Source organism: Balaenoptera borealis (assembly GCF_965194805.1).
Source record: "Balaenoptera borealis genome assembly, chromosome: 2".
Classification (NCBI taxonomy): domain Eukaryota; kingdom Metazoa; phylum Chordata; class Mammalia; order Artiodactyla; family Balaenopteridae; genus Balaenoptera; species Balaenoptera borealis.
Genome location: NC_138867.1, coordinates 164,059,520 through 164,072,092, shown reverse-complemented (window position 1 = coordinate 164,072,092; position 12,573 = coordinate 164,059,520). Strand labels below are relative to the sequence as shown.

Here is a 12,573-nt window from a genome sequence, read left to right as displayed (position 1 = left end):
TTTAGATTACAGTAATTCTAAATTTATACCAAGCCACAGTCCTAATGATCAATACTTGATTTGGATCTAAAACAACCTACCTAGCCATATGTTAAAGTCTTTCTGTGTTTGTTCCAAACTGCCAACGCCAACTTAAATCAGACAACCAAAACAAATCTAAATGACACACACAGAGAACTAGTATGATCTTAAAATACTATTTTCAGTTGCTGATAAGTCACCATGACCTATTTGGAGGTTCAATCACCTTCTCTTTACTAAATATATCTTGGTTGCCTCTTAAACCTTTGTTCTCATGAAATAAATACTGATCTTTATGTGTAAGGAATTCAGTCTCCAAACAAATCAAAGGTGGGCTAAAATCAACTAAACCCAGTATCGGCTTTCCAGTGTCCATTTGTTGAGTTCTTAACAGTATTTTATTCTTAGTGAGTTTGGGAGTGGGCTCCAAGGGTATGAAAAGAAGCTTTAGGAAAACATAGCCCTCAGTAAATTGGGACCCCCCACTTAGAAGGAAGTGTGGATTGCTGGGCGAGAAGAGCATTGTTACCCGACTGTGCTAGCTATGGGATGGCTAGGTCCCGTGCAGATTATCTCTATTTGTTGAATATAAGTGTAACAATCCCTGGAAATTCTATATATGTTAATGTTGGTAATGACCTCTTTACTATGTTGACCTACCTAGAAGAAGACAACACTGAAAGCGCAATTTGGTGGCATGGGAAATACCTTTGTTCTCAGTAACCCGTGTCTTGGCTGTTTGTGGAACAAGATTCCACCGTTAGCTAATCTGAAGTAGAACTATGACACTTACTTCTTGGTTCATATATGGTAATGGACTATACTTTAGGTTGCATTAAAACTTGGAATCATTGGCTACCTCTGATGAATATGTAGCCCCATGTGAAGAGAGAATGAGATAACTAACGGGCCTACAGAGCTACCAAAACCTCCCTCTTCTAGTTTCTTCCAGGTTTGCCGGGGTATGCATCCAAGCCCCAACCAAATCTAAGAGGCAGTCCAGGCTGTCAGTATCAGAAATGGGGTCACAGCTGAGAGAGAACACTAAACAGATCTGCACTGATGTTCATCTTCAGCTGATTAAACTCTCTTGTAGGTGGATTCTTTATAGCAGCAACAAAAAGAGCCTTGCCTGAATTTTTGTCCCTGGCAGATGCTTACAGTAAAACTCCTTACTGCTTGTGACAGGCTACGTGCACCTTTGCACTAGGTGTTCCCTCTGCCTGAGCAGTTCCTACCCCAGTTACCCACATGGCTTGCTCCCTCATTTCCTCCAGGGCTTCACTCAGATGTCATCACCTTCACAATGAAAGCTTTTCTGAAAACTCTTTTTTAAAATTGCAAGCACCCCCTAGATGTTCCCTACTCTCTTCCTTTTTTTTTCCCCAGAGCACACATCACCACCTACCTATTGTGTATTTTAATTATTTTTTGTTCTGTCCTTGTAGAATGTAAGAGCCATGAAGGCAAGACATTTTATCTGTTGTATTACTGCTGACTCTCCACAATAGTGCTTGGTACCTGGTAGACAATATTTGCTCAATGTTTTTTTTGTTTTTTTGTTTTTTTTTTTTTATAGCTACTTTATTTATTTATTTATTTATTTTTGGCTGTGTTGGGTCTTCGGTTCGTGCGAGGGCTTTTCTCCAGTTGCAGCAAGCGGGGGCCACTCTTCATTGCGGTGCGGGGACCGCTCTTCATCGCGGTGCGCGGGCCTTTCACCATCGCGCCCCCTCCCGTTGCGGGGCACAGGCTCCAGACGCGCAGGCTCAGTAGTTGTGGCCCACGGGCCCAGCCACTCCGTGGCATGTGGGATCTTCCCAGACCAGGGCTCGAACCCGTGTCCCCTGCATTAGCAGGCAGACTCTCAACCACTGCGCCACCAGGGAAGCCCTTGCTCAATGTTGTTGAAAAGAGTAGCAAATTTTAACCAGTGCTTGTCCCATGAACTAAACTGTGCCTTTCATCAGAAAAAAAAAATTGATAATAAGAAGTATATCACTGTTGCAAAGACATAGCCACAGAGTAGAAAAATGTTCCATGTGGCTTTTGTAAACTAAACAGATATTCGCACTGGGGCCAGCATTCAAAAGGGAAGCATATCTTGTATTATGATCCTTATACAGGCAAAGTGAAAAATACTAGTCCTAAGAGGGGTGGGATAGGGAGGGCGGGAGGGAGGGTGACGCAAGAGGGAGGAGATATGGGAACATATGTATCTATAGAACTGATTCACTTTGTTATAAAGCAGAAACTAACACACCATTGTAAAGCAATTAGACTCCAATAAAGATGTTTAAAAAAAAAAAATACTAGTCCTAGTGGCTCTTGGAGGCTCATCAGATGTTGAAAATGCAAACTGAAATTGGTAATGGAGAAAAGGCAGTTGAAATTTGCAGGAAAAAAAAATAACCAACTGAAACTGACAGAGAAGGACAGTTGAGGAGGATCCCTTAGAGAGTGACATCTGCTGATATGTAGTTAGTTCTATCTCTCTGTTAGCAATTCTCAAGAGGCCTGTGTAAGGAAACTGAAAAATATATATATTTAATTAAGTAGAAAGGAACATTTCATATAAATAATAAATATTTTACTTCGTTTCGTTCCCCCCCAGCTTTATTGAGATATAATTGACATAAAAGATTGTGAAAGTTTAAGGTGTGTAATGTAATGATTTGATATGGGTATTTAGTGCAAAATGATTAACACGATAATGTTACTTAACACATCCGTCACCTCACATAGTTATAAACCTTGTTTATGATGAGAACTTTTAAAATCTATTCTCTTAGTAGCTTTTAAATATACAATATAGTATTGTTAACTATAGTCACCATGCTGTACATTACGTCCCCGGAACTTATTCATCTTATAACTTGAAGTTTGTACCATTGACCACCCTCACCCATTTCCCCCACTCCCCAGCCCCTGCCCCTATTCTCTGTTTATATGAGTTTGGATTTTTTTCGATTCCACATGTAGGTGAGATCATATAGTATTTGTCTTTCTCCATCTGACTTACTTCACGTATCATAATGCCCTCAAGGTTCATCCATGTCATCACAAATGGCAGGATTTCATTCTTTTTATGGCTGAATAATATTCCATTGTGTATATATACCACAATATTTTTCCATTCACCCATCAGTGGACACTTGGGTTATTTTCATATCTTGGCTGCTGTAAATAGTGCTGCAATGAACATGGGAATGCACATATCTCTTTGAGATATTGATTTCATTTCCTTCAGATATATACCCAGAAGTGGGATTGCTGGATCATATGGTAGTTCTATTTTTAGGTTTTTGAGGAACCTCCATAATGTTCTACATAGTGGCTGCACCAGTTTACAATCCCATCAGCAGTGCACAAGGGTTCCCGTGTCTCTATATCCGCACCAGTACTTATTATTGCTTAACTTTTTGATAATAGCCATTCTAACAAGTGTGAGGTGGTATCTCATTTCGGTTTTAATTTGTATTTCTCTGATGATTAGTGATGTTGAGCACCTTTTCATATACCTGTTGACCGTTTGAATATCTTCTTTGGAAAAAATGTCTACTCAGATCCTTTGCCCATTTTTAATGGGATTGTTTGGGTGTTTTGCTATTGCATGAGTTGCTTATATATTTTGGATATGAACCCCTTATGAAATATGTTGTTTGCAAATATTTCTCCCATTCTGTGGGTTCTCTTTTCGTTTTTGTTGATTGTTTCTTTTGCTGTGCAGAAGGCTTTTTAGTTTGATGTAGTTTCACTTGTTGATTTTTGCTTTTGTTGTGATGCTTTGGGTGTCATAACCATAAAATCCTTGATAAGAGTAATGTCAATGAGCTTTTCCCTATGCTTTTTTTTTTTTTAAAGATTTAACTTTATTTATTTTTGGCTGCGCTGGGTCTTCGTTGCTGTGCACGGGCTTTCTCTAGCTGTGGCGAGCAGGGGCTATTCTTCATTGCGGTGCACGGGCTTCTCCTTGTGGTGGCTTCTCTTGTTGAGGAGCACAGGCTCTAGGCGTGTGGGCTTCAGTAGTTGTGGCGCGTGGGCTCAGTAGTTGTGGCACACAGGCTCTAGAGCGCAGGCTCAGTAGTTGTGTTGCACGGGCTTAGTTGCTCCGCGGCACGTGGGATCTTCCCGGACCAGGAATCGAACCTGTGTCCCCTGCATTGACAGGCAGATTCTTATCCACTGCGCCGCCAGGGAAGTCCCTATGCTTTGTTTTTAAAAGAAGTTCAGAAGAGGCAAGAGAAAGAGGGGGTATCTTGTTTTTTAACTGATAAATATCAAAACAGTATGTATGCAATTATTCCTACCTGGATAGAAAATAGTGAAGAGGACCACCAATTTTTCAGCTTTCATCTCCACAGCAATTCCTATCGCCAACTATGATGCCAGGGGCACATCCCCTAAGCTGATACATAAGTAGAGTTTTATCATTTAACTAAAAGGCTATATTGTACAAAGACAACACATTCAGAGGCTAAATAAAGATTTGGGGACCAGAAACCTGCAAATATTCTCTCTTTGCTGTGACATTTCATTTGTTTTCGATCCAAACATGGTGTCAACAGTACATGAGAGCAGTAGTGGTCCTATGAAGAGACTGTGCTTGATTATCATAATACTATTTTTTTTAAGTGAGAGTTTGGAGTGATTAAAATGTGTCGATTAATTTCCTCCTCTGTGACTGAATTTTACTTTTTACCACAGAAGTGTGTTGAGTGACTGCTGTTAAGTTGCAATCAACTCATCAGCAGCGCTTGACTAGAGAAGTTATTAAAATTATTTTAAACTTTTTATAGCACAGTGTCCTACCAAGCATCCTATTGAAAAGGTTTCCAGTGTCCTACCAAGCATCCTATTGAAAAGGTTTCCAGTGTCCTACCAAGCATCCTATTGAAAAGGTTCATATTAATATATTTAATAGGCCTACATGAGGATTTAATAGCAATAATACTAGCATCAGGCCTTAGTGACTCCTCATCAAGTCACTTATTAAATGCCTTCAAAGTGCGACGCTCTTGTATACTCTGTAAGGGATCCTTGTTTTCACACTTTGGTAAATTGTAGTCTCTCAGAGGTAAAAAGGCAATTTCTACAGATAAAGGTAGAAACCATGTCTAAACACAGGTCTTCCATAAGACAGATGCAAATAAAGCCAATGGAAGCACTGGAAGGGAAAGATCACTTTTGAGGAAAGGCTTCAGGAAAGAAGAGTATGAGGAAATCTTGTCATTCGGGATACACAGGATGTGTTAGGAGATGATCGAGCAGTGTGCCTCGACTGATGGTAAACGGAAGATAAGTCTTGGTCTGTTGATGACATGTCATGGAGGTTGCCAGGCAAGGCTTGCCCTTTATCGAGTATGCAGGGAGGAGCTGTTGAAGATTCTTGAGCGGGTGGGGAGAACATGAATGGAGCTGGGCTTTTTGAATATTAATGCAAGAATCGTTTACAACCTGGATGGAGACTGTAAACTGGAAGATGATTTAGTAGACTTTGAGAATAGTCCATGGGAGTTTAGGTAATGAGAGTTAGGAGAATGATAGGGGACATGGGGGGGGAGGAAAAGATGCAGGTGATACTCCTTCTTAGCTGATGGACCTTGAAAGTAGGACATCAGACAACTCTGAAGCTTCAGGCTTGGATGCCTAAGAGGAGAGTGGTGGCTTTAACAGGAATAGGGAGCCAAGAGAAGGAGTAGGTTTGGGAGAAGATAATGAGCTCATCTATAAATAAGAGAACCAGAGGATATTCAAGTGGAGACAGTTTTTTCCTTTGTTTTATTGAGATATAATTGACATATGGCACTGTATAAGTTTAAGGTGTACAGCGTAATGACTTGACTTACCTATATTATGAAATGTTTCCCGTAACTAGTTGAGTTAACATTCATCATCTGATTTTGATACAAGGGGAAAAAAGAGAAAAAAACTCGTTTGGAGTTTTTAAGAGCAGTTTTTAAATGATAGTTGAGAAGAGCATAGGTATGGTTTGGGGGGTTATCCATGTACATATGATAGTTGAAGCCACGGGCACAAATGAAGTTGGCGAGGGACAAAAATATAGAAATAAAGAAAAAGAGGATCAAGGACAAAATTTTGAGAAATTATACATTAGTGGAGGAGGAAAAGTAAGCAAATAAACAATCCAAAGAAAACAAAACTAGGAAAGAAGGCAGAAGGGAAGAACTTTTTAATTAAAGAATTTGGTGTCTCAGAGGATGTTTGGTAGATGTCTGTGGGACATCTGGGAGCTCACGTCCCCTTCTCTAAGAACTCATCCTCCGCCAACACGCAGAGGGTTTGGGCCTGACAGCTATGTTTGTACGATTTGACCTTGTTCTTCTGACCATGGTTGGTTTGACCTGAGTTCGATAACTGACCAAAGCTGCACCAATCAGGATTTCTCCCCTGGGAATTTGGAATTAAGAAATACAATGTTATTCTATTAAGGGCATGAACTGGGTGATCACAGAAACCTGTGCATGGGGTGGCCATCTTCTGTCACAGAAACAGAAAAGTGGAGGAAACCTGCCTTCTGAAAGAAACGAATGAAGTGACTTGCAGAAAATCAAAATGAGAACAGATGACCTGAGAGAGAGAGAGTGAAACAGAGTATGTTTATTTTCCCATGACGACTATTTTCTGTCTTACCCCTTTTCTTCAATCTTCTAAAACCATCCCCACACCTGCCTACCCTGATGCGACTCCAGTATATTCCTACCATCAAATCTACAAATCTTTTAGCATTTGGACCCATCTCTCCTTTCTTTCTTCCTCTCCTATCAAAAGCCATTCCTCTGCTTATGATTTAAATTCCTTCCCCTCTTCTTAGGGGTTTCATTTCTTCAGTTATTCCCTTCCTCTTGTTCATCATCAAATTCTTGAGTATCCCCAATATGTATAAACATGCTCCATCCTAACATTTAGAAAAAAACAAAGATTCTTATGCTATCCCTTTCCATCTGTAATACTAATTCTCTGATCCCTTCACAGCAAACCTTCTTGAGAGAGATGTCTACAGGTTAACTCTGATTTCCTATTCAATCTACTCGAACCTGACTTCCACCCGCACCACGCCAATGAAAACTGCTAATCCATGTTGTCAACAGCCTCCATATTGCTGGACCCAATGGATGTTCCTTGGACCTCATCCTACTCCAACTTTTAGCAGTTTTCAACACAGTTGGTCAGGCTCAACTTCTTGAAAACCAAATCTCTTCTATTGGCTGGTCTGTCTCCTAATTCTCTAACCACTGCTGTTCAGTGACCTTCAGGGGTTTTTCCTCCTCTAATGCCCTCTAAAAACTGGGCTCTATTCTCTGCTTTCTTCTCTGTGAACTCACCTTCTTGGTAATCTCAGTCATTCCCATAGCTTTAAATACTAAAAATGGTAACAAATTCCCAAATTAATCTCTTTAGCCTAGACATTTCCTCCAAAATCTGTATTCAGATATTCATTTGTCTGTATGACATGTCAAGTCTCCGTGAATATCTGAAATTAATGTATCTGAAATAGAACTAAACTCTCAATTTCTATCAACCTGCTTTCCTCCCCTCACTATTAAAAAGAAATTCTATCTTTACTTTTTCCCACTTCAGTAAATGTTATCACCATTCACCCAGTTATTGTAAACAAGACAACCCAGGCAATATTCTTGATTTTTCCCTCTCCTTCCCTCCCCAACTCTAACCTATCAGCTGGTCCTCTTATTTGCTCCTCGTGAATAGATGTGTAGTCCATCCACTTCTCTCCATCTCCTCTGCTACTACATTAAACCAAACTGCCATCATCTCTTACCTGAGCTATTGTTATAGCTGCCAACTGGTCTTCTACCTTCTACTCTTGCCTCCTTTCATCTATTTTCTGCTCATCAGTCAGGGTAAACCTGGAAATACATCGGACCCTGTTGTTTCCTGCTTAAATCAGTTCAATGTTTTCCAATTAGTTTGCCATGAGATCCAAATTCCTTTAAATACTTAAAAGGCCTGGCCTGCTCTGGCCTCTGCCTCCTTCTCCAACCTTACCTCCCTCTATTCTCCCCCTCACCCTTTAAGTTCCAGCCACAGTGGCCTCCTTTCACTTCCCCCGAAACACCACTGCAGGGTCTGCACACAGCTGTATCCTCAGCCTAAAGCACTCCTTCCGCAGCCCCAATCCTCAGTTGCCCTGAGTGGCTCCCTCCCATTCTTCAGATCTCAGTTTAAATGCCTTGTCTTCAGAGTATCCTTTCTGAGTCTTTGCCTATCACTAATAACCTATAATAACGTATCATTAGGTCAGTTTGTTTCATCTGTAGTGCTCATTATACGGTGTAAATACACAATTGTTTTCCTGTTTATATAAGCCTTCCCCACTAGATTATAAAGTCTCTCAAGGCAGGGACCTTGTCTCTTCTGTTTACTACTTGGTCACTGAACACCTAGGAGTGACTGGAATATAGCAGGTGCCCAAGAATTATTTGTTAAAACTTTATTGGTTACTGATAGCTTCCTAGTTCCTGACGCTAATCCTTGTGCAGTCCTATTATACTTTCTGTGAGAGAGTTTCTTTGGTCTTATATTACCCTCCCCCTTGCTGTTTCAATCATTTGAATAGGTTTCTGTTCTTATAGTTAAATGATGGCTAATTGATAAAGTTTTTAAAAGGATGTGGTGATCAGCAATGTCAAAAGCTGTTAGATGGGGAAGAAGGTTAAGGGCTAAGCAAAGTCATTGGATGTCATCACTGGAAATTTTCACACCAATAGTGTCCATAAAATGTGGCTCTGTGGAAGCCAGGGTACAGTTGGGTTGATGAGAATGGTGAGAAGATGAACGCAAGTAATGTAGAATTCTGTTTTTGAGAAATTTGACAGTAAACATAAGACATGAAGTAAAATGGGATCTTCGGGTTCATCAGACTCCAAGGAAGTATATGTTGCTTTAGTTTAAAAAGCATAGGGAAGAAACGTCTACTGATATGCCAATAGAAGCCAAAAGAGAAAAAAATGAAGTTGGAATGAGGAGGATTAATAGATTTAGTTTCCATGAGGCAGTAGAGGATTTGATCAAGAGCACAAGTTTGACAAAATGGGACAATGTTTCCCCCTCCATTTACAGGAAGAAGGGACGTTAAGAGAGTGAAGGTAAAGAAAAAATTTATGTAGAGCAAAGGAAGTTGAGCATGGCCATTTGAGGAGGTAGCAATGTCATCTACAACTGGTTGTCAAGGGGAATCTCTGGAAAGACTTTTCCAGACCACACCTCCATCCCTTTACTCCATGACCTCCCCACCCAAGATGGTAGATGCCCTCCACTGCAACTGCCGCAGAGACTCACTGCTGCTGAGGGCCACAGTGGTTGGTGGGAATGTGCCTTTCTTAGGTGGGGTGGAACAGAAAAAAAGCCTGCGATCACTGAGGAGAGGGGTAGTCAGAAGGGAATATTGGGGTTTGAAGGGCTCTGACATCATGAGGAATACGACAAGGACATAGAATTGTTTTCCAAACATATGTCTCATCAGGCATTCTTGGGGCCCTTCTAAAAATACAGATTTCAGCCTCATTCCCTAGAGAGTCTAATTCAGCAGGTCTGGGAGCAGGAGGGGCAGGATTGTACAACTTTTAACAAGTTCCCCAGGTGATGTTTATGATTTGGCCAATTTGGGAAACAGTGGATTAGAAATGATTAAAAGTTCACTAAGTTTAATTGCAGGCCCCACATATTTTCTCAGTGTTTAGCCAAATACAAAGATTTGTGGATAACTGACGTCAATTCGTGGAAATTACCCAAAGAAAACAGTTTTCAGTGGATTGGTATCTAATTCTATGGTTCCAAATAATCTGCAGCGATATTTAAAATGTAAGACTAGTTTATGGATATTTCTTTATAGACAATTTCATTGAGGAAAAGGTAAATGGAATGGACCAGCTAACAGTTATTATTCATAATATAATAACAAACTGAGATGTTTTAAAGCCCGTTCTGCTTCTAGTTTGCTTCCCTCCCAAATTAATAAGCTAAACATAATAAAAATCTAAGAATGTAACTTGATCTTACCCATTCCTAACATGCTTAGAGGAGATCTTTAGCCCAATAGCACTAGAGCTTCTGAGAGCAGATTCAGATCCATTTAAAATATTTTTTCCATTCCTTCCCAGAAAGAGTTATTTGTATTGATATACAACAGTTGGGCCCCAGACCACTTACTGGGACCACAGGGCCTCACTAATTTGTACCAGTTTTCCTCTATTCTAGTTGGTCCTGACCATCAGGTATAAATGAGTGCTAAATCAATATTAGCTGATACTTCCCCAGCTGTGGGAAGTATGGAAACCCTATCACATGAGCAAACACAGCCCTTCTTGGCTACATTTAAAATAAGGTGGTTATTATTACACTGTATGGGGAAAAGGCTTTTTTTTTTTTTTAAAGAAATCTCATGCCACCTTAATTTGCATTAACTTGATAGACTGATATCAGTAGTCAGAATCAATTTTCAATTGTTATAGTTTCCCTACCACCGTTCACACTTCCTTCATTCTTTCAGAGAGGCTTCTTCTGCCTTCCTATTTCTTCCCACCTCCAGCCATGCCATATACCCCACACCATTTTTCCTTTCTAGTACTACTTACTCATCGGGTTGAGTAGAGAAGCCAAAGGTGACTTAGTTTACATACCTGCTTTAATTGCTCACCTTGGGTGGAGCAGTGTCTTAAATAAACTTCACTTTTTCACAGCACCATTACTCAGTAAGGTATTTATACAAGTGTCATTTAATCCCATGAAAATAAACAAGGCACTTAAACTTGTTATTGAGAAAGAAGCTTTAGGCTTTAGCTGCCCACTCTCCTTACTCAAGGGCCAATCTCACCTCACTTATTCTTAGAAAACTTTTCAGCAGTTTTCCTTAAAGAAAATCAGGCAGAGCAAAGTACTGTGAGTCAGGTTTAAGCTACCCTTACCTTTGAAAGAAAGGGTTCCTTTGTTAATTATCAATAACAAGGAATCTTGTCATTTCTCCCAATATTTCCAAGTCATAGCTACTCATAGCGGAGCTATGCATTCAATGCATTCCTAAATATTGAAAGCATATATGTTCAGTATTTAACCAGAGATGAAAACAGAAACAAATATTTAACATTCCAAAGAAATGGTGCAACTCTACATGATTTTTTATTTTCTATATCCTGAACTGTATAGAAATTTCATAGTATTTTTAAAGCACTCTCATAAATATGACCTTTTTGCTTGTGATCATTCTGTGAGGTAGTTATACTATTTCCATTTTTCAGATGGGAAAATTGAGGCTTGAAACCTTGGCCAGGGTCACAGCACATGAGAGATTCAGAGCTGGGAATCAGCTCTCCTGACTCCAGGCCCAGTGTTTTTCCCTCTATAAAATTTGCCTTTATAGCAGGAGAGTCAGGGATATGTTCACTCAGTGATAGAGAAGTATGGATCTTTTCCACCCCTAGTCATTGAAGGACCTATGAGCTGATAGTGTATGTGAGAGAGGACACTTCCTGCCTGAAAGACTGATGACTTACATTCAGAGCAACCTGATGTTGCACTCTGATAGGAGAAGGACCTGTGTAAAACGTCCTAATTGCTTAAAACATCCAGAGTTCCCAATAGGAAGACAGGGTGTGGTAATTATATATCTTGCTTTTGGCTTATCTTCTCCATATCCTCACCCTCACAGATGTCTTTCAAACATTGGTAATTACAGCTTTCAGAGCCAAAGCCTACAAACTCATAATCCACACAGATGACATACTAAAATCTACTCAAATATGTAAGGCTAAAGAAAGTTTCAGTGCTACTGGACTCACATTAAAAAAAAAAACTGCTTAGAAAAGAGGTAGCCTTTATTTCTATGTCACTACTGCCTAGATGTGTAATGGTTTCTTGTTGATCTGTGAGGGTGCATATTAACTCATTTACCTCTAAATGTAATCAGTAACTTAAGAGTAAAGTACACATGCAGATGACAAGACCATATGATTAAAAGCAAATAGTCTGACATTGGAAAACGGATTCAAATTAATGTAACTAACTTGAAACAATGAAGGAACTGCTTCTAAGCAAGAGGAAGAATCAGTATCAAGAAATAAATGTAACACAGGAAAGCAGTTGTCCTTGTCATGCTGGCCTATAAATGGAACCTGAGTTAATAACATCATAATCTCTAAAGAATTCAGCAAGTTCTTGCTATAGTGGCAATGAGATAATATATAAAGTATGGTGGAATTTCCCACCATCTGTATCACTGGCGAGCGCAATGGTAATTGGAATGGTTCAATGTCCCACAGTTTTTAAGGGAAATCGTTTTAGGAGGAGTCACATTTCTAGATGAAGACACATTAACCCAATGATTTCAAAGAATATGGCTTGGGTCTGGTATCACATTTCAAGACCAAGAATTAGCACCTCAGTTACTTACTAAGTGAAAGATACTCCAATGATAATTGATAAGAAAACGGCTCAGAAATATGAGTGGGATTTTAAACAACTAAATTTGTTTGTCTCCCACTCTGATTGAATCCAGAAGTATTTATTTAGGGGAGC

The 12,573-nt window shown here is 39.7% G+C and overlaps 1 long non-coding RNA gene across 1 annotated transcript; it reads left to right on the top strand.

Moving 5' to 3' along the window:
• The first annotated feature begins 1,921 nt into the window (after nucleotides 1-1,921).
• LOC309624047 lies at nucleotides 1,922-11,863 on the top strand. Its single transcript, XR_014241751.1, has 2 exons — nucleotides 1,922-4,887; nucleotides 4,923-11,863. It is a non-coding gene; the product is annotated as an uncharacterized lncRNA (long non-coding RNA).
• Nucleotides 11,864-12,573: the final 710 nt, after the last annotated feature.